At 36.6% G+C, this 19,131-nt stretch overlaps 1 protein-coding gene across 10 annotated transcripts in view; it reads left to right on the forward strand.

Moving 5' to 3' along the window:
* Nucleotides 1–19,131, forward strand: part of NRG3 (neuregulin 3) — a 1,060,361-nt gene that overhangs the window by 843,576 nt on the left and 197,654 nt on the right. The gene's annotated exons all lie outside the window — the stretch shown is intronic.

The following is a 19,131-nucleotide window of genomic DNA, read 5'->3' on the forward strand; positions in this document are numbered from 1 at the left end:
GTTTGGTTCTATGAAAATTCCAATAATGGAATGAAACAATGACCTAGAAAACAGTGAAGAAAATATAAATGAATGCTTCTAAGTGTTTTTAAAGTAAAAAATTAACTTGGGGCATGTGGGTGGCTCAGTCAGTTAAGCCTCTGACTTTGGCTCAGGTCATGATCTCACAGTTCGTGGGTTCGAGCCCTGCATGGGGCTCTGTGCTGACAGCTGGAGCCTGGAGCCTGTTTGGGATTCCGTGTCTCCATCTCTGCCCCTCCCCTTCTCGTGGCCTTTTTCTCTCTCTCTCAAATGAATAGACATAAAAAAAAATTAAGTAAAAAACTGAATTAAAATTATAAAAATGTATATGTGTTAATAAAAATTTCAAATTCCCATTCTGAAAAAAAAAACACAGAAAGAGTTATGAAATTAAAATTTTAAACGTGAAATAAAATTTTTTGAAAGTTTTACCAGTCCTCAAATTTTTTATAATGATTTCATGTCATCTTCTTTATTTTGAAGCATAGAACATAGCATGTAAACCCAACTCATTTTATACGGTTAATACAAACCCGATATGTAATCTGACAGTGAGAGCAGTAAATTAAACATTTAACTCAATCTCACTTATAAATAATAATGCAGCCATGTGGGAAACAGTCTCCTCCTTCTGTCTCCTCTCTCTCTTTCTCTCTCTCTCTATATATACATATTTATATTTATATTAACGATTATTAGAAATAATATATTTGTATTAACTATTATTTAACTATTAAAATGAATATATATGTGTATACATATGTGAATATATATGTGTGTATATATATGTATATATTTATATACACATTTATGTTTATATACACACATATATTAATTTCTATTAATAGTTAAATAATAGTTAATAAAATAGTGTAACTCATATCTAATGATTCAACTCTTGTACTCAGTATGTTCAGTTATGACACTACGTTCTGTGTCGATCAAAGCTTATTAGTTTAAAAAATTTTTTAGTGTTTTACGAGAGAGAGACAGAACGTGAGTGGGGGAGGAACAGAGAGAGAGGGAGAACCAGAATCTGAAACAGGCTCCGAGCTCTGAGCTGTCAGCACAGAGCCCGACATGGGGCTCAAACTTGGGAATGACGAGATCATGACCTGAACTGAAGTCGGATGTCCAACCCACTGAGACACCCAGGTGCCCCAATCAAAGCTCACAGTGATTTTATCAACTAATTAGTTTTGTAGTGCTTTGCTCTTTTCTAGATAATTTTCTTGAAAATTCTCTATTATTTTCATTTTTATTCTCTAAGTTTTCCCAAGTTGCTTTCTAAGTTTCTTCTGTCTTGCAGATTTTATACTTTCTAAAATGATTACAGTTTTAATTAACTAAAGAAAAATACATGCACTTTTCATATAAAATACTTAGAAACATGTAATTATTATAAAAATTTCCATAAAATTTGTTAAAAATAAGTGGCATGTTAAAGTTGTAAGAAGATATTTTGTTTAATGTCAAAAGGCCTACTTCCAAAATGTTCATAATATGTATAGATCTTAAATTTGTATGCAGTATATATGTTCTAAGTTACTAATTTAGTATTACATATTATAGAACCTTTAAGATTTCTTTCAAGAATGGTTAATCAAGAAGCACTAGAAGTGTGTACAATTCAGATCAACCATTGTGCATTTTAGAAAGTCCAAAACATTTCACATGCAATCAATCTTACAAATTCCAGAAGTGCCAGTCTTCAGTTTAAAAGTGAGTGTATAAATTGCATTCCCTGAAATGCATTTGGTCCTCATAATGACTTGTAGCCAATCTGTCCCTTGTTAGTGATGACATTAAACACTAACAAACAGGTTTTGGTGACACCTGTTTCTTGCCCATTGACTGCACTGATCACTTGAAAACCACACTTAGCTGAAACTTGGTAAACAAAGATGAGCCCCTCATGCAGAAAGAATGAATCTTAGAATATATTAAAAGGCTGTTATGTCATGACCAAGTAGGGCTTATTCCAAAGACATATGGTAATAACTGGTTAGCATTAGGCTATGCATTAATAAAAACATTTAATTACATTGGTAGACCTCAGGAAAAAGCCAGGTAATCATTCTGAAATACAGAAGGCATTAGGAAAATAAATATCTATTCCTCCTTAAAAACTCTAAGTGAAACATATTGAAAAGTACTTTTCTCCAGTAATAAAGAATAATTCAAAACAAGATTTGGACTGCTAAGACAAAGTAAAACAAAACTATTCTGGACAGATAACCAAAGCAATGACAAATAGCCAAAGCAATTAATATAAGTATAGATAAAGAATATTACCAATATATGCATTTAATGTTTTTTCTACCTGGAATCCCCAGGATAAATGAGAAACAATTAGATATGCTTTGCATGTTCAAAATGTTGGTTGATTTTAAAATTTTCCTAAAAATTATTTCATTTCCTTTTTAAAAATGTTTATTTATTTTGAGAGAGAGAGAGAGCATAAGTAGAGAGGCAAAGAAAGAAAGAGGGGGAGAGAGAGAATCCCAAGCAAGCTATGTGCTGTCAGCTCAGAGCCTGATGCAGGGCTCGAACTCACGAACTGCGAGATCATGACTTGAGCCAAAACCAAAAGAGTTGGACACGTAACCAACTTAGCCATACAGGAGCCCCAAAATAATTTCATTTCTTATATCTGAGCTGTCCAATTTGGTAGCCACTAAAAACATGTGGCTTTGGGCACTGTGTGAAATGTAGCTAGCCCAAATTAAGATGTGCTGCTATATGTATAAAATACATACTGTAATTCAAAGACTCAGTATGGAAAAAAGGATGTAAAATATCTCACTCTATTTTCTAAATTTTAAAAATATGTTGATTGATTTATTTTGAGAGAAAGAAAGCATGTGTGCATGCTCAGGCAAGCAGGGGAGGGGCAGAGAGAGAAAGAGAGAGAATCTCACCAACTGTGAGATCATGACCTGAGCTGAAATCAAGAGTCAGACACGTAACTGACTGAGCCACCTAGGCGCCCCTCGATTTTCTAAATTTTGATTACATTTTGAAATGATAATATTTTGGATATATTGAATTAAATATGCCAGTCAAAGTTAATGCATCTGTTTCTTTTCAATGTGGCTATTATAACATTTAAAATTTCATATGTGACTTGAATATGACTCATCTTACATTTCTAGTAAACAGCACTGACTTACATAAATGAAATTTAAAAGAAAGAGATCATATGATAGGAAAATTGTTTCCTTTTATAAAGGCAATGCAGTCAGCAAAATCTAGGAATAAAAATTATAAAATAGTGTCTTAGTTTGCTCAGTCAGCTATAACAAATTACTATAGAGTCAGTGGTTTAAATGACAAACACTTTTCCTTCTCAGTTCCGAAGTCCAAGGTCAAAGTTCTGGCAGATTCGGTTTTTGGAGAAGGATCTCTCCTTGGTTTGCAGATGGCAGCCTTTTTGTATTCTCACAGAGAGAGAATCAAGTTCTCTCATATCTCTTTTCATGAGGGCACTAATTCCATACGATAGTTCTAGCCTCATGACCAAATTACCTCCCAAAGGCTCCATCTCCAAATACCATTACACTGAGGGTTAGGGTTTCAAAGTATGAATTTTAAGGGGACACAAACATGCAGTCCATAGCAGATAGTATAAGGTATGTGCAGAAGCTATTTTATTAAAACTACAGGAGCGCCTGGGTGGCTCAGTCAGTTAAGCATCCAACTTGGGCTCAGGTCATGATCTCGCAGTTGGTGAGTTTGAGCCCTGTGTTGGGCTCTGTGCTGACAGCTCAGAGCCTGGAGCCTGTTTCAGATTCTGTTGTCTCCCTCTCTGTTTGCCCCTTCCCCACTCGCACTCTGTATCTTTTTGTCTCTCAAAAATAAATAAATGTTAAAAAGTTTTTAAAACTACAAAACTATGTTTGGGGCTGTGTGTATGAGAGAGAGAGAAAGAGAGAGAGAGAGGATGGATTTACAACAAAGAGAGGTCCTGCCATGTTCTTGGTTTGTAGATGTATGACAAAGTTTAATTTAAATTACACTACCTAACACTTCTGATCTCGATGGGCACTAATTTCAAATTATCAATATTGTTAAGAGGGAAATGCTTGCAAAAGTGATTGGTAATTTAATACAAATTTACTAAACGTTTAATTTGGGAAGGGACTTAACGAACTATTTTACAGTTTATCAGAAAATAGACATGAGAGAAGTTGACATATATTTAATAAAATAGAAAACCAATGATTACTGTATTCCTTGTTTCCAGAACAAAAATTAGTACATACAAAAATTAAAAGATGAAGGTGATGTTTTAAGTTAGTGAGAAAAGAATACTATAATTTTAATGTGGGTGAACTAAGGACATGTAAGCAAAACAATAAAATTAGATCATTTTTCTCACAACAGAAAATAAATTTCAGGGGATTAAAGAGTTACAAATGATAACACAAAAAATCAATATAAGCAGTAAACTACCTAAATATGTGATCTGTGTTGAAAGGAGTTATATTTCAGCATGATGCAAGTGTGGAATTATAATGGAAAAGGTTACAAAGTAATACATAGAGAATTAAATAGGCTAAATGGTTCAACCTCATGGGGTAGTAAAGAGATGCTTCCTTACAAACTAAAGGATGCTAAATATTCAGAAATTGAAACTAATGATCAGTTACTAAATGACCATTCACTAAATGATCACATTTTACTGGGAGAAATCGTAAACACTAGCGTTTCAGCTTTAGGAAGGAAGTTACGATAAAGTAAAAAAACTCATGCCAGACTATCAATTAATTAATTGATTTTATTTTTCTTTTTCCCTCATGCCAGTTCCCTTTGAAGGAAAATTGTTATTGAGAGAACTTAGTGTCTTGAGATGAAATGCTAACAATATGGTAATGCCTATAAAAGTTTACTTTCTTGTAATAGGGAGCAAGGTTTGTAGGCTGAATTTTAGTTTGTGGAATGAATAAATATCTATCTGAGCATGAATTCGAAATATGTATCTGAACATGAATTATTTTGAAATGCCAGCTCTTAACTGCCATAGCAAGTCTTCTCTAAGTAATAAAATTTAATATCAGATTTGATTTCAACTCAGATTTTGTGTGTTCAAGGTTTTCATTTCATAAAGGATAATATTGCTTTGTAGAAGTTAGACACGATTACTTCCTATTTGATTGCTTTGATGTGCCTATTTCTTTGAACAAAAATCTCTTTTTAAATGTTCTTTTGATATATGAGCCCATGGTTCCAGTGAAATTACTCCTGAAAGCAAAATGTGATGAAGGCTTTAGAGTTTGCTACAAGTAGTTATTTCGATACATTTGCTGATATTTTCTTGATAGGCAATGAACCAGAATTTACTTAAATTTTTTTTTTCTATTGTGGATATACAAAAGTAAACAGCAGGCAGTGGCTACTTTCCAAAGCAGCAAAACGATTTTGTTGCCAGGTTTTTGTTTTGCTTTTTAGTGGACCTTCTCATTTTTATTGTGATTCTTTTAATGTGGATACTGAAGACTGAAAAGGTCAGGCTAAACATTAACAAAATGAACAAAATTAAAGATTTAGAGAAACTATACTCCTTATGTACTTTCTTCTAGATTTTCTGGTATAGAATGGAAATTAACCTTAGGATGGTTTAGTTTAAGGATGAGGATGGATTTTATGATTTACTTAAAGTGGGTTAGTACAGTAGTAGCTCATTTAAATTTAGGTCTAAATGTTCTAGGGCAGCATTCTTTCCCTTCTCCAATATCAGTAATGTGGTCTTGGTAGTGGAGCTAGGATGGGGATATAGTTCTCTTGCAGTACAGCTCTTAGTAAACTATTCCTTCTTATTCTTTGCATATGTCTACTATATCAAGTAATCCACTGATAACCTTCATGTAATTAATGAAAAATATACGTGAATATTTAAGATGACCCTCTTTGCAAATTTCAAGTATAGAATACACTACTGTTAACCATAGTCACATTGCTAGACATCATATCTCCTGAAATTACTCATCTTAAGCATTTTTACCACACATAAAACTACAGAAAATAGTAACTACGTGAAGTGATTAGATATGTTAATTAGTTGGATTGTGGTGATTATTTCACAGTATATGAAAATAGCAAATTGTACACTTTAAATATATACAGTTTTTATTTGTCCGTATTAACCTCAATAAAGCTGGAAAGAAAGGAAAATATATGCATACATATAAATATATATCAATAAGTATATTCATCATTCAGACCATATGTTTGACTTGTCGCTTTACCAAGTATGGTTATTAGCAGCCTTCTTTTCTTCATCTCTCCTCTGGTCTTCTGTCTTCCCATATCTGGTGTTTCTTAGTAACACTTAAATGTTCTGTAACTACAAACATGTCTTCCTTGCCTTCTTCATGGATGTATCTTAAAAGCTGGAACTCTATGAAGAACATCCATACAGTGCTAATGTTTTATCTGCTGCAAAGCTACAAAGCTGGGTTTCTTGGAGTATCTAACAGCTCGTAATCCTCAACTTCCCTAGTGACCGGTTATTTTCACTGTTCTCCAGCAGCCCTCTGTCTCCAGCCTCCTTCTGTACAGCCTCCTTCTCAATCTGCCGCCCAGCTGGCCTCCTGGGACTTCCTGTTACTGTTGTCCCGGCTTGCAGATGTCATTTTCTGATTTCCTTCACTTCCTCTTTAAAATTTTGCCTTGCCTCCTTTGGCTAAAGAAGTGGCATGTGTCTTGAGTATCACTAGTGTGTCTGAATTGGTCTTCATTCTGTGCTCACACTAGCTGGGGTATTTTAAAATTTCTTTTGACAGGCTCTTTTAATCTAGAGTTTTTGATCTGTGGGCTCTGTGAAACATATTATTTTCTGGATGCTTTTCTTGTCTTCCGGTTATTATTTTCTGTTCTCTCCTTTGCAAATTTCTCTTGGTTGGCTATTGGACTTCCTGGGTTGATTTTCTAAATCTTTTTATTCCCTTTCATCTTTTCCCAATCTTTTGTCAGTTTTCCTTATTTATTGGGAGATTTCTTGATCTTTCTACACTTTTATTAATTCACTTTATTTTATTTATTTATGCATTTATGTACATATGTATGTTAAGTTTTATTTATTTAAGTAATGTCTACACTTAATATGGGGCTTGAACCCAGGACCCTGACATCAAAAGTCACATGCTCTTCTGACTGAGCCAGCCAGGTGCCCAATTCTTTTTATTGTAAACACACTATTTTCATTTTTGAAAGCTCTTTCAGATTCACTGATTTTTCCTTACCTCGGGAATTTTAACAGATTGAATGAATAAGATACTTTTTGGATTCTCTCTGTGGACATTACTGTTGGCAATTGCTGTTTTCTTTTTTTTTTAATTTATTTTTATTTGCTTATTTTGAGAAAGAGAGAGAGTGCATGAGCGGGGAGGGGCAGAGAGCGGAAGAGAGAATCCCAAGCAGGCTCCGCTCTGTCAGTGCAGAGCCCAGTGAGGGACTCAGATTCACAAACCATGAGATCATGACCTGAGCCAAAATCAAGAGTCAGGTGCTTAACCAACTGAGCCACCTGGTGCCCCAGGTGTTTTCTTATTTTCTGTGAATCGTCTCTGTGATCTCTGTGAATTATCTGTCTCCATGAACCTCATGTTGAATGTTTGAGAGCAAGGCACGAGGAACCCATTTGCTACTCTGTGTAATATGTGGTGCTAGCCCACTTAGGGTCTTCATTTTGGGGTGCTTGGCTTGGAGCTGATGTCATTCTGGGGGCCCCCAAATGTCAGAATGTCATTGGAGTCACAATTATACTATAGAATTGCCTTCCAGTCTCTATCTAAGGCTACAGGCCTGGCTTCTGACTCATCTGAGACAGGAGTAGGGGCAACAGGTAGGAAATATTTCTAGTTCTGTACATAGTTTTTGCCCCCCCCCCCCCCCCGCACCCTGGCACCATCATGTGTACAGCCATGGGACTTCCTCACACTCTCCTGGGCTAGGTAGGCTCTTTTTCAGTCCCAAGTCTCTGTGGTCTCACTAGGAGCACTATCTCACTTTTCAGTTGTGTCCCATGCAGCTGCTTCCTCCATCCCGGGGCAATAATTACTGCACTTTCATGGACTTGCTGCCTTCCAGAATTTGCTGAAATTTCTTCCACCCTGACAGTTCTTTAGCAATATCTTGTTTGTTGTGGACTTATGACATGTTGATTTTTGTACTTAGATTTTCATTGGGTCCTAGGAAGGAAAGAAAATACATGAATGTGGTCAATCCCCCCATCTTTAAGCAGAAATTATCTTCGAGATTTAAAATTCCATGTTAATAACCTAGTGCCAACTAATTGTAGAGATTCCCATCATGTCAAACATCCACATATTCCTTTTTTCAGCCATAGTGCCTAGCATCAATCTCTGAATTTAAACAGACAATGCATTCATTAAAAATTATTCTTCCATTGATAATTAATGTCACTATTTTAATGGTATGAAATACCTCATTTTAAATGGAATTTCATTCTATCTATTTCATCTGATTAAAATAGATTTTCCAGATTCTCAAACTATTTAAAGTAAACACAAAAGTGTTTGTCAGAAAATACATGTTGCAAGAATGGAAATAGCTTTTGCTATTGAGTACTTACATTTCTGAAGTTCAAGTTTCTTGCAAAAGTTAAGCTTAACTCTCAAGGAATTTGAGCATGGAACAATATGAAACAAGTGTATAATTGTTGACTTTACATGTATTTAAGATCCTGTACCTTAAAGGGATGCCTGAGTGGCTCAGTCGGTTGAGTGTCTGACTCTTGATATCAGCTCAGGTCATGATTTCACAGTTTGTGACTTCAAGCCCCACATCGTGCTCTGTGCTGACAGTGCAGAGCCTGCTTGGGATTATCTGTCTCCCTCTCTCTCTGCCCCTCCCCCACTCATTCTCTCTGCCTCTCTCAAAAATGAATAAACTTAGGGGTGCCTGGGTGGCTCAGTTGGTTGAGCGTCCGACTTCGGCTCAGGTCACGCTCTTGCAGTCCATGAGTTCGAGCCCCGCGTCAGGCTGTGGGCTGATGGCTCAGAGCCTGGAGCCTGCTTCTGATTCTGTGTCTCCCTCTCTCTCTGCCCCTCCCCCGTTCATGCTCTGTCTCTCTCTGTCTCAAAAATAAATAAATGTTAAAAAAAAATTTTTTTAATGAATAAACTTAAAAATTAAAAAAAGATCCTATACCTTAGAAAGCAATCACCAACAAAAATGACATTCTTTTTTTTTTTTGTTTTGAATGTTTATTTATTTTTGAAGGAGAGAGAGACAGAGTGTGAACAGGGGAGGGGCAGAGAGAGAGAGAGGGAGAAACAGAATCTAAAGCAGGCTCCAGGCTCTGAGCTGTCAGCACAGAGCCCGACGCGGCGCTCGAACTCACCAACCATGAGATCATGGCGTGAGCAGAAGTCAACCACTTAACTGACTGAGCCACCCAAGCAACCCCAAAAATTACATTCTTTTTTTAAATTTTTTTTAACGTTTATTTATTTTTGAGACAGAGAGAGACAGAGCATGAGTGGGGGAGGGTCAGAGAGAGAGGGAGACACAGAATCTGAAACAGGCTCCAGGATCTGAGCTGTCAGCCCAGAGCCCGACGCGGGGCTCAAACTCATGGACCGCAAGATCATGACCTGAGCCGAAGTCGCACACTTAACCGACTGAGCCACCCAGGCGCCCCCCAAAAATGACATTCTAACAAACAAATATGACATCACCTTTGTCAGCTTTTGAAGGCTAAAGATGAAATCCTCTAAATCATATCTAAATTATGCAGGACATTTTAACACATAGAGAAAACAGAAACAACCTGTGAGATATGATTATCATTACCAAGCATTTTAAGGTTTTTTGTTTGTTTTTCTGAGCTAATTCTAATTTTTGATGCATAGCACACTATGATATTACATAATTTGCATATGGTTTCTTTTTTTTTTCTTTTTGTGCTCTCACCCTAGAATACCTCAAACACTACTGCAGAAACTGAGCCTATTTATATATTTGAAATCCTCGTTTCTATACTTCCTACTGACATTGGCTGATAACTAGAGAAAATATACTTTCAAAAGACCTTAATCATTTGACTGAAATTTCAGATGTGCCCTCTAATGAATTCTGTGTTGAATTGTGACTGTTGCCTTAGTCTGTTTGGGCTGGAGTAATAAAACACCACAGACTGGGTAGCTTATAAACAACAGAAATTTATTTCTCACAGTTCTGGAGGCTTGAAGTCCAAGATCAAGACGCCAGCATATTTGTTGGAAGAGGGCCCTCTTGCTTGTTATAGACTTCTTATTGTACCCTCCCATGGTGGACAGGCTAGGGAGCTCTATGGGGTCTCTTATATAAAAGCACTAATTCCAGTTGTGAGAATTCTACCCTTCTGATTTAAGCACCTCCCAAAGGCCACGCCTCCTAATTCCATCACAATGGGTATTAAGATGTCCACTGGAGTTTTGGGAGAGCAACCTTCAAACTACAGCAGCAGTAGGGGTGCCTGAGTGGCTCAGTCGGTTAAGGGTCTGTCTGACTTTGGCTCAGGTCATGATGTCACAGTTCATGGGGTTTGAGCCCTGTGTCAGGCTCTGTGCTGACAGCTCAGAGCTGGAGATTGCTTTGAATTCTGTGTCTCCCTCTTTGCCCCTTGCCCACTTGCACTCTGTCTCTCTCTCTCAAAAATAAATAAACATTAAAACAATTTAAATAGATTTGTGTAATTTTCGAAAACTACAAGAAATTATTATAGTATTGAAAGATATTCTGGGATATCTTTTTCCTTAAATATAATTGGAGTAAAGCAGTTCTTGTGACTATAATATTTATTTAGGATACATCTGAGTTGGATTATTGATTTTGATGTATATTTATTCCTCACAGTGAGGCAGACCAGGATTATAAGACTAAATTTTAAGCCCCAGCTCTGGAAAGTCAGAATATAAAACATATTAGCTTAAGTCAAAAAGTTTGAGTCTCTCTTTTCTCCTCTATTATGCATGGATTGGTATAATTCTTTCTAAATTGTATGTGTATTACCAAATGTAATGGTTGTTTTGGTACTCTTGAACTCATTTTTTGTTACACAACATTTTTGCACTCATAAACATGTAAATAATGCAGTACTTGAGAATGGTTAAGATTCCTTTGATGAAGAATTTGCTTTGCCTGAATTAGAAGCCAGCTAATTTATAACATGATGCAGACACAGCCTTCATTTGTACAAGGTTTTAATCCTGCAATTATAATTTAGCAATAATAAGATTTTTAAAAATTGGAAAAAAAGATTTTTAAAAAATGAAATATTCTACAACTAGCACAAGATGTAAATCTATATAAAGCAACCATGAACTCTGGTTCTTTAATAAATAGAATAAAAATGAGTCATTACATTACTCTTATTTGTTTTATTTACATCCTTTTATTAGCATGAATATCAAATAGCAGTATGAATATGCATGGTATTTTAACTACATTAAATTATAAATGTGAAAGTTTTGAATTTTAATGATTATAATGATTTAGGAAAGCCTCTCAAAGTTTCCATTTCTTTTTTTCTTTTTTCTGCTCAAGTATTTGAGAAAAATGGGTAGGTGTTTCGAGAATCTGAGCATAGCTTACAAAACACTATTTCCAGTGATGACCCCATTTTTTAAAACCTAAATGTGGACAAAACCACATTTTTACACTGGGCTCTATTTCTGGAACATGTTTTTCTTCAAATGCCTAATATGATAATAGTCTTATGACCAATATAAGAGGGAGAGAGCCGAAGCATAGGAGACTCTTAAAAACTGAGAACAAACTGAGGGTTGATGGGGGGTGGGAGGGAGGGGAGGGTGGGTGATGGGTATTGAGGAGGGCACCTTTTGGGATGAGCACTGAGTTTTGTATGGAAACCAAGTTGACAATAAATTTCACATTAAAAAAAAAAGAAAAATAAAGAAAAATAAAATGACCATACAAATGGAACCACTGGTTTGTGTAAAAATATGTCTCCTTTAGGAGGTAGCTTAGGTCCCCTTCCAGATGAGCTGAAGGACATTCTTTTTTATTTACTTATTTATTTTTTAATATAAATCCAAGTTATTTAACGTATAATATAATAACGATTTCAAGAATAGAATTTAGTGTTTCATCACTTTACCTATAACACCCAGTGCTCATTCCAACCAACCAGTGTCCTTAATGCCTCTTGCCCATTTAGCCCATCCCCCCACCCAACACCCCTCAGTTTGTCCTCTGTATTTTAGAGTCTCTTATAGTTTCTCTCCCTCTCTGTTTTTATATTATTTTTGCTTTCCTTCCCTTATGTTCGTCTGTTGTAACTTAGATTGCACATACAAGTGAAGTCATACAATGTTTGTCTTTTCCTGACTGATTTATTTTGCTTAGCATAATACATTCTAGTTCCATCGGCATTGTTGCAAATAGCAAGATTTCATTCTTTTTGCTGACTAAGTAATATTCCATTGCATATATATGTATATATACCACATCTTCTTTATCCATTCATCAGTTGATAGACATTTGGGCTTTTTCCATACTTTGGCTATTGTCAATAGTGCTGCTAAAAACATTTGCATGTGCCCCTTTGAAACAGCACTCCTGTATCCTTTGGATAAATACCTAGTAGTGCAATTGCTGGGTCATGGTAGTGCTGTTTTTAATTTTTTGAGGAGCCCCCAAACTGTTTTCCAGAGTGGCTGCAGCAGTTTGCATTCCCACCAGCAGTGCAAAAGGATTCCTCTTTCTCTGCATCTGAGGGACATTCTTGAAGCAGGAAGGGAAGACTAAAAAGTCCTCTGACCAGAGGTGAAAAGAACAAAACACTAGGAATGTGTTCTGGCAATCAGAACACATTGCATTGTTAAGTAGGCCCTAACTTCAGAAGGACAGAGTTGAGTGGCACTGTAGGCTGAGATCAATACCCGTCTCACAATAAGGCTGGCAAGAAACTCTTTGTCTTTTTAGAGTCAGCTGGAGTAAAAATTAAGACTGTCTTTTGTGTACTATATGAAGGAACCGACTACTCAAGATCTTTAGGGAAAATTGAGTTTGGGTCTCTCCAATGAGATATTTATGAGAATGAGGAGCAAAAGAAATTAGTAGTTTCTTCCTAAAGGTGTCAAGTGAGACCTTGGCATGGACTCCCTGAGAGCTAGGTCTAGTAGAAGGACTTCTATCTGCTGATTTGTAGGGCAAATATTCTAGAATTGATGATCCAAGGATTTTCCCTTGGCTCCTGGATAGCAATGGAAGATCATGCAAGGGTCTCAGTATATCTAACTGAATTAATTAGGATAGAGCAAAGCATGCCAGATAGATTAACATTCTAGAATTTGGCACACTTTTCCCAGAGTTTCATTATTTTTCTTCTCAAACAAGTTGTTCATCTTGAAGAAAATAGAAACAATATGAGCTAAAATATGATAGACAATTGATGAACTTTCATCTTTAATGATTTGATTTAGTCATATATATGAGGTATTCTTTCTAGTGGTAAAAAATAAAGTGTTTTCAAATGTTAAAAAATAAAAAGAAGACATAAAAATAAGGCCAATATTTTATTCTGTTGGCCTGTGGTATCTGGATTTAAATGATAGATCTACAATTGGTGAGCTTGGGTTCCTTTCTGGGGTATGTAATGATATCTCACATTTGCTGGTCAGGCTTGTTTACCTGTGGACTCTTGATATCCCAACAGTCCAGCTGATCTTTAGAGGTGTAGCAATTATGTGAGTTTGTCTATCTATGATGGTCCATGGTGAGAGGAAAAATGTTCTTAGAACTTACAGGATGTCAACTTACTCACTTACTTTTTCATTCCATTACTCATAAAACTTGCTAATGTCCCCCTAATGCTGGGTGCTTAGCTAGTTTCTCCTGATTCGACAAAGAGGTCAGTTGATTACTGTATTATAACATAAGTGACCGAGATACCAATGTGTCCTGTTCAGTAATATCTCAAATGAAGAATATTTAAAACTGCATTCATGAGTTTTTTTCCTCCCAAACCCCTTCTGCTTCCTCTGGCATTTATATCAATATTCACTCTGTTGGGATTCACCTTCAATTTCTCCTTTTTTTTTCTTACACCTATGTCCAAATAAACCACTAAAGTTAATATATACTCCATCCAAACCACTTCACAAATCTAATTCTTCCTTCAATGCCACTACTTCGTTTCAGACCACCATCCACTGTCATTGGATTATTAGTATAATGTCCCAAACAACCCCTCAAGTCTTGCTGGTCTCTAATCTATACACAGGGATGTCCTTCTATCCTCATTTCAAGTCTACTGGTTCTTTCTTGTATAGTGTTCATTCTGAGTCCTCCAATGCCTTTTTAAATTTTGGTTATTGCATTTTTCAGTTCTATAACTTTACTTTTACTATTTTATATTTTCTACTTTTTAGTGAGATTTTTGGTTTCAAGGATATTTGTAGTTGCACAATGAAGCAATTTTATGACTACTTTATAATCTTTGTCAAATAATTCTAATGTCTGTGTCATGTCTATTTTTTTTTCATTCAAGCTATGATTTCCCTAGTTCTTGGTATGACAATTGCTTTTTCATTAAAACCTGGACATTTTGGCTATTAGGTTGGGAAACTCTGGATCCTAGTAAAATCCTTTATTTTCACAAGCAATCCCCTTTTTATATTTAGCGTGCAGATACTGACCTACTTTTTTGAGCTACAGTTCTAATGACAACTTAATTTTCAGAGGTTTTGAGATGCTATTTTTCATCTGCTTTGTTTGCCTGGTAGCACTGGGTCCTCTGCTGATCCCTGCTGGTGCCATATGTGAAGCAAAAAATATTTCCCCAGGCTGGACTTCCCTGTTCTCTAGGTCCTGGGAGAGCATTTTCCAATCTGGCTTCTGTTTGTCTATGAGCCCTGATTCAATCCCTGCCTGAGCTTCTGGGCCACCTGGGCTGGCTGTCCAGTGTCTCTGGAAGGAAGGGAGGGGGGAAAGGGACTCAAGTCCCGGGGGCAGAGAGGACTCTCCTTGGCTTCTTGTTTCCAGGACTCCAGTTCAATCAGGGAAGGAAGGGGCCTACCTGGGCTGCTTTCTCCTATGGTTTGGGATTCATGAAATGCCAGGACTTGATCTGCTGGTGGTGTGGGGATTGGAGTGGGAATTGGAAGATGTTAGGAATTGTCACAGTGTTGTTCCTCAGTCCTGTGGTCCCTAGCCAGTCTGCCTTCCTCTTTCCACCTTTCATTGTCCTCCTATGTTTGCCTGCTGTGTCATAGATAGGGTTTGTAGTTGTTCTTAGATGGGAGAAATAAAGAATAATGAGTCTATGCCATCTAGTTCACACAAGTGGTTAAGGCTGTCTTTCTAAAACACACATTCTTGTTACTCTTGACTTAAAAACTGTCCGTTAATGCCCATTGCTCTAAGATAAAATCAATGCCCCTAAACAGACCTTAGCAATTAGGACTCTGCTACATGTAATAGAAGACAAAATTCAACAAATAATCAATAAATCCTGTATTTTGGCTTATATAACTGCAAAGTTCAGAGCCTTCAGGGAAGGCTGCATTCCAAGCTCTAACCACACAACCAGAACTGGTCTGTGGTTGGCTTTGCTTCTTCTGATTGGCTCTCTCATAATATTTCTAAGATGGCTGACAGTTTTCTTGAGCTGTCATATTCAGGTTCACGCTCCCCAAACAAGGACAATATCTTTACACCCTCTCTTACCTCTCCACCGAACACACACAAACACCAATCAAAAAGTCTACAAGTCCTGAATTTCATTCTGATAAGTCTTTCTAAGTATACACTCTTGAGTGTGTGATGGGGCCAGATAGGCTTCCTCTTACCCCTCTTTCCTAATGGCTGGATTAATCAATCCTTCCTGAAGTGCATGTACTATGAGAAAAGAAAAGTCAGAATATCTGTTATTTTAAGATAGGAGTGGATGCATCAGGACAAACACATCAAAATGAACAAATGAACAAAAACACTTACAAGTGTCATTTTAGTATTTCAAATACCTCTCACATCTCTATCCTGCTTGCTTTGTTAACTCCAACTCTCCTGGTGTATCTTCTTTTTCTCCAGACAAGCCATTCAGAATTGTCTTTGACTTCTTAGATATGCCATACTTTTTGCATCTTTGGAGCTAGGGCCATGCTTCTGTCTTGGCTCAGAACACTCAACCCCCTCCTCCAACCATCTCTCCTCCACACATACATTTCTTTTTTTGTACGTTTACTTCTAAGTGTTGGCTCTCATTTCAGGACTGAGTCTGCAGCTGTTCCTCAGCCTCAGAACTAGGGGATGCCACAGTGATTTTGCACCCTCCCTGACTTCTTTCAGCACAATATGCACTCCACCCCACTGCAGTGGCCAATTACCATAGTTATGCCCTTTGCTAGCTTGTAAGGGCAAAATCGAGTCTCATTCACAACTTCATCTTCATGACCTAACAAAGTGCTTCTTGAGCAGTCAATCCATTTTAAAGGACCCTACGTGAGTATGTCATGCTATAAATGCATATAGAAGAGGGCAGTTATAATGTGTAGGTAAACCAGGAGTAGTCTGGGGAGATGCTGCACTTTGAAAAAGGAGGAGGAGGGGCACCTGGGTGGCTCAGTCGGTTAAGCGTCCGACTTCGGCTCAGGTCATGATCTCACGGTTTGTGAGTTCAAGCCCCACGTCGGGCTCTGTGCTGACAGCTTGGAGCCTGGAGCCTGCTTCTGTTCTGTGTCTCCTTCTTTCTCTGTCCCTCCCCAACTTGTGCTCTGTCTTTCTATGTCTCTCAAAAAATAAATAAATGTAAAAAAAATTAAAAAAAAAAAAAAAGGAGGAGGAATTTCCTGGGACTTAGAAGTTACAGAAAGGCATTTCAGGAAGTAGACAGTTAGTTTATAGGGACAGGCAAATATAATAGGTATGCACCTGTTTGTTTTGTTTTGTTTTCTTTAGTTTTTTTCTAAAATGAGACTGAACAGTTTCCTTTGTCCACACGGACATTATTCATCTGCAGTTGCAAATCCTGGCTGCAACTGCTTAGGTAGGCCTAAGTTTGAAATTAGCATTTTGCAGCTCCTTGGGGTCCACCTGGCATTGCCTGATCTTGCTTGTTACAACCCTTCTTTCAATGTGTAGGAATGAAGAATGAGTATCAATGTATCTGAATGTCAAAACTCAAATACAAATGTCAAGACCATTCCGCATCACTGGCTGTTTTGAATTCTTGTACAGGCCACAAGACTGGGGAGAACCACTCAGGTACTCCGGGTATAACAAACCTAGACTTCAGGAAAGTGGCATTTTTCTTATGCCATACAACCACAGACAGAATCATATAGCTAAAGAAATAGAGTTGAAAATTGCTTAAGAATTTTAAGAGTACTTCCTATAAAATGAGTTCAGGAAGTTGCTCGAGCAACAGTAATCACACTTTATACATTTTGTGTTTGTTCTTGGTTGCAATTAAATAATCTAGCATTGTTACTGTTGCTTCCTTGCTTGAGAGTAAGAGAAACTGAAATTATTCACTAGGAGAAGTTTTTGGTTGATCTTGTGTTATGACTATCAACAAATAGAATTATATAAAGACAAGAAATTACCAGAGCTTCCTTGATGCTGTTGTATCCTAAAGGAGAATAAAATATTTGTCATTTGAAAAGAAAAAGGAGAAAATAATATGTATTAAGGCTTCTGTTTGAACCAGCAACTAAGTATGTATGTTATTCCCTGAAGGCATGCATGTGTACCCACCACCTACATTTATCAAATGTATCAAATAACGTCAAGTAATATTTTACAATATTTACTTCAGAAGAATTACTTAAGAGAATAGAAAATTGTAGTTACATGTGCAGCTTCCTACTTCCTGGATGAGATATTAGAATCTCTTTAGGTTTATCTTACTTGGAGTTCATTGAGCTTCTGCCCTATGTAAATTAATGTTTTCAACAAATTTGGTGAGTTTTTCAGTCATTATTTCTTTGAATACTTTTTTTGCTTCATTTTCTCCCTCTTCTTGTGGGACTTCAATTATGCATATGCCAGTACGATGTATGGGGTCCTTCAGGTTTCTGAGGCTCTTTTTTCTCATTCTTTTTTTGTTTCTGTTCCTCAAGCAGTGTCAACTGAGTTATCTTCAAGTTCCTTACTTTTTTCTACTACCTACTGAAATCTCTTGTCAAAGTCTTCTAGTGAATTGATCATTTCAGGTGTTGCACATTTCAATGACATATTTTCCATTTGATTCTTTTTGTAATTTCTACATCACTATTTACAGTCTCTATTTTGTGAAACACTGTTCTCAGACTTCATTTAATTATTATTATTTTTTTAAATGTTTATTTATTTTTGAGAGAGACAGAGACAGAATGTGAGTGGGTTAGTGGCAGACAGAGAGGGAGACACAGAATCCAGAGCAGGCTCCAGTCTCCACGGTGTCAGCACAGAGCCCGATGCAGGGCTTGAACTCACAAGCTGTGAGATCATGACCTGAGCCGAAGTTGGTCGCTCAACTGACTGAGCCACCCAGGCGCCCCTCATTTAATTATTTTGATAGAGATTTCTGTAGTTCCTTGAATATATTTATGCTTACTGACTTAAATTTTTTTTTATTAAGTCCAACATCTGGGCTCACTCAGATTTCTATTAACCGTTTTGCTTTTTTTCTTTTATGAGCCATACTTTCTAGTCTGAAAGCTGAAAGCTGGACATTTTAAATAACATAAGGTGGCAACCCTGGGAATCAGATTCAGCCTCATCTGCAAGTTTTTTTCATTACTGCTGCTCATTACTGTGTTTTGTTTGTTTGGTGACTTACTTGGAATATATTTTTTTCTTTTTGTTTCTTTTTTAAAAATCAGGTATAATATTTTAATTCAGGTATACATTATATTAGTTTCAAGTGTACAATGTACATCACATATACACTATAAAATGGTATTGTAGTGCATATTTGAAGGTTGCTGGGAAGGGTAGATCTTGAATCTTCTTATCACAAGAAGAAAATTAGATGATAGATAAGTAGATAGATAGATAGATAGCTAATAAACTTTGGGGATAACTTTTTAATAGTGATGTATGGTTACTGACTTATTAAGGAATATTTCTTTAAAGTTCTTTATCCTGTGCTGTCAC

The sequence above is a fragment of the Felis catus genome, chromosome D2 (assembly GCF_018350175.1).
Source record: "Felis catus isolate Fca126 chromosome D2, F.catus_Fca126_mat1.0, whole genome shotgun sequence".
Lineage (NCBI taxonomy): Eukaryota > Metazoa > Chordata > Mammalia > Carnivora > Felidae > Felis > Felis catus.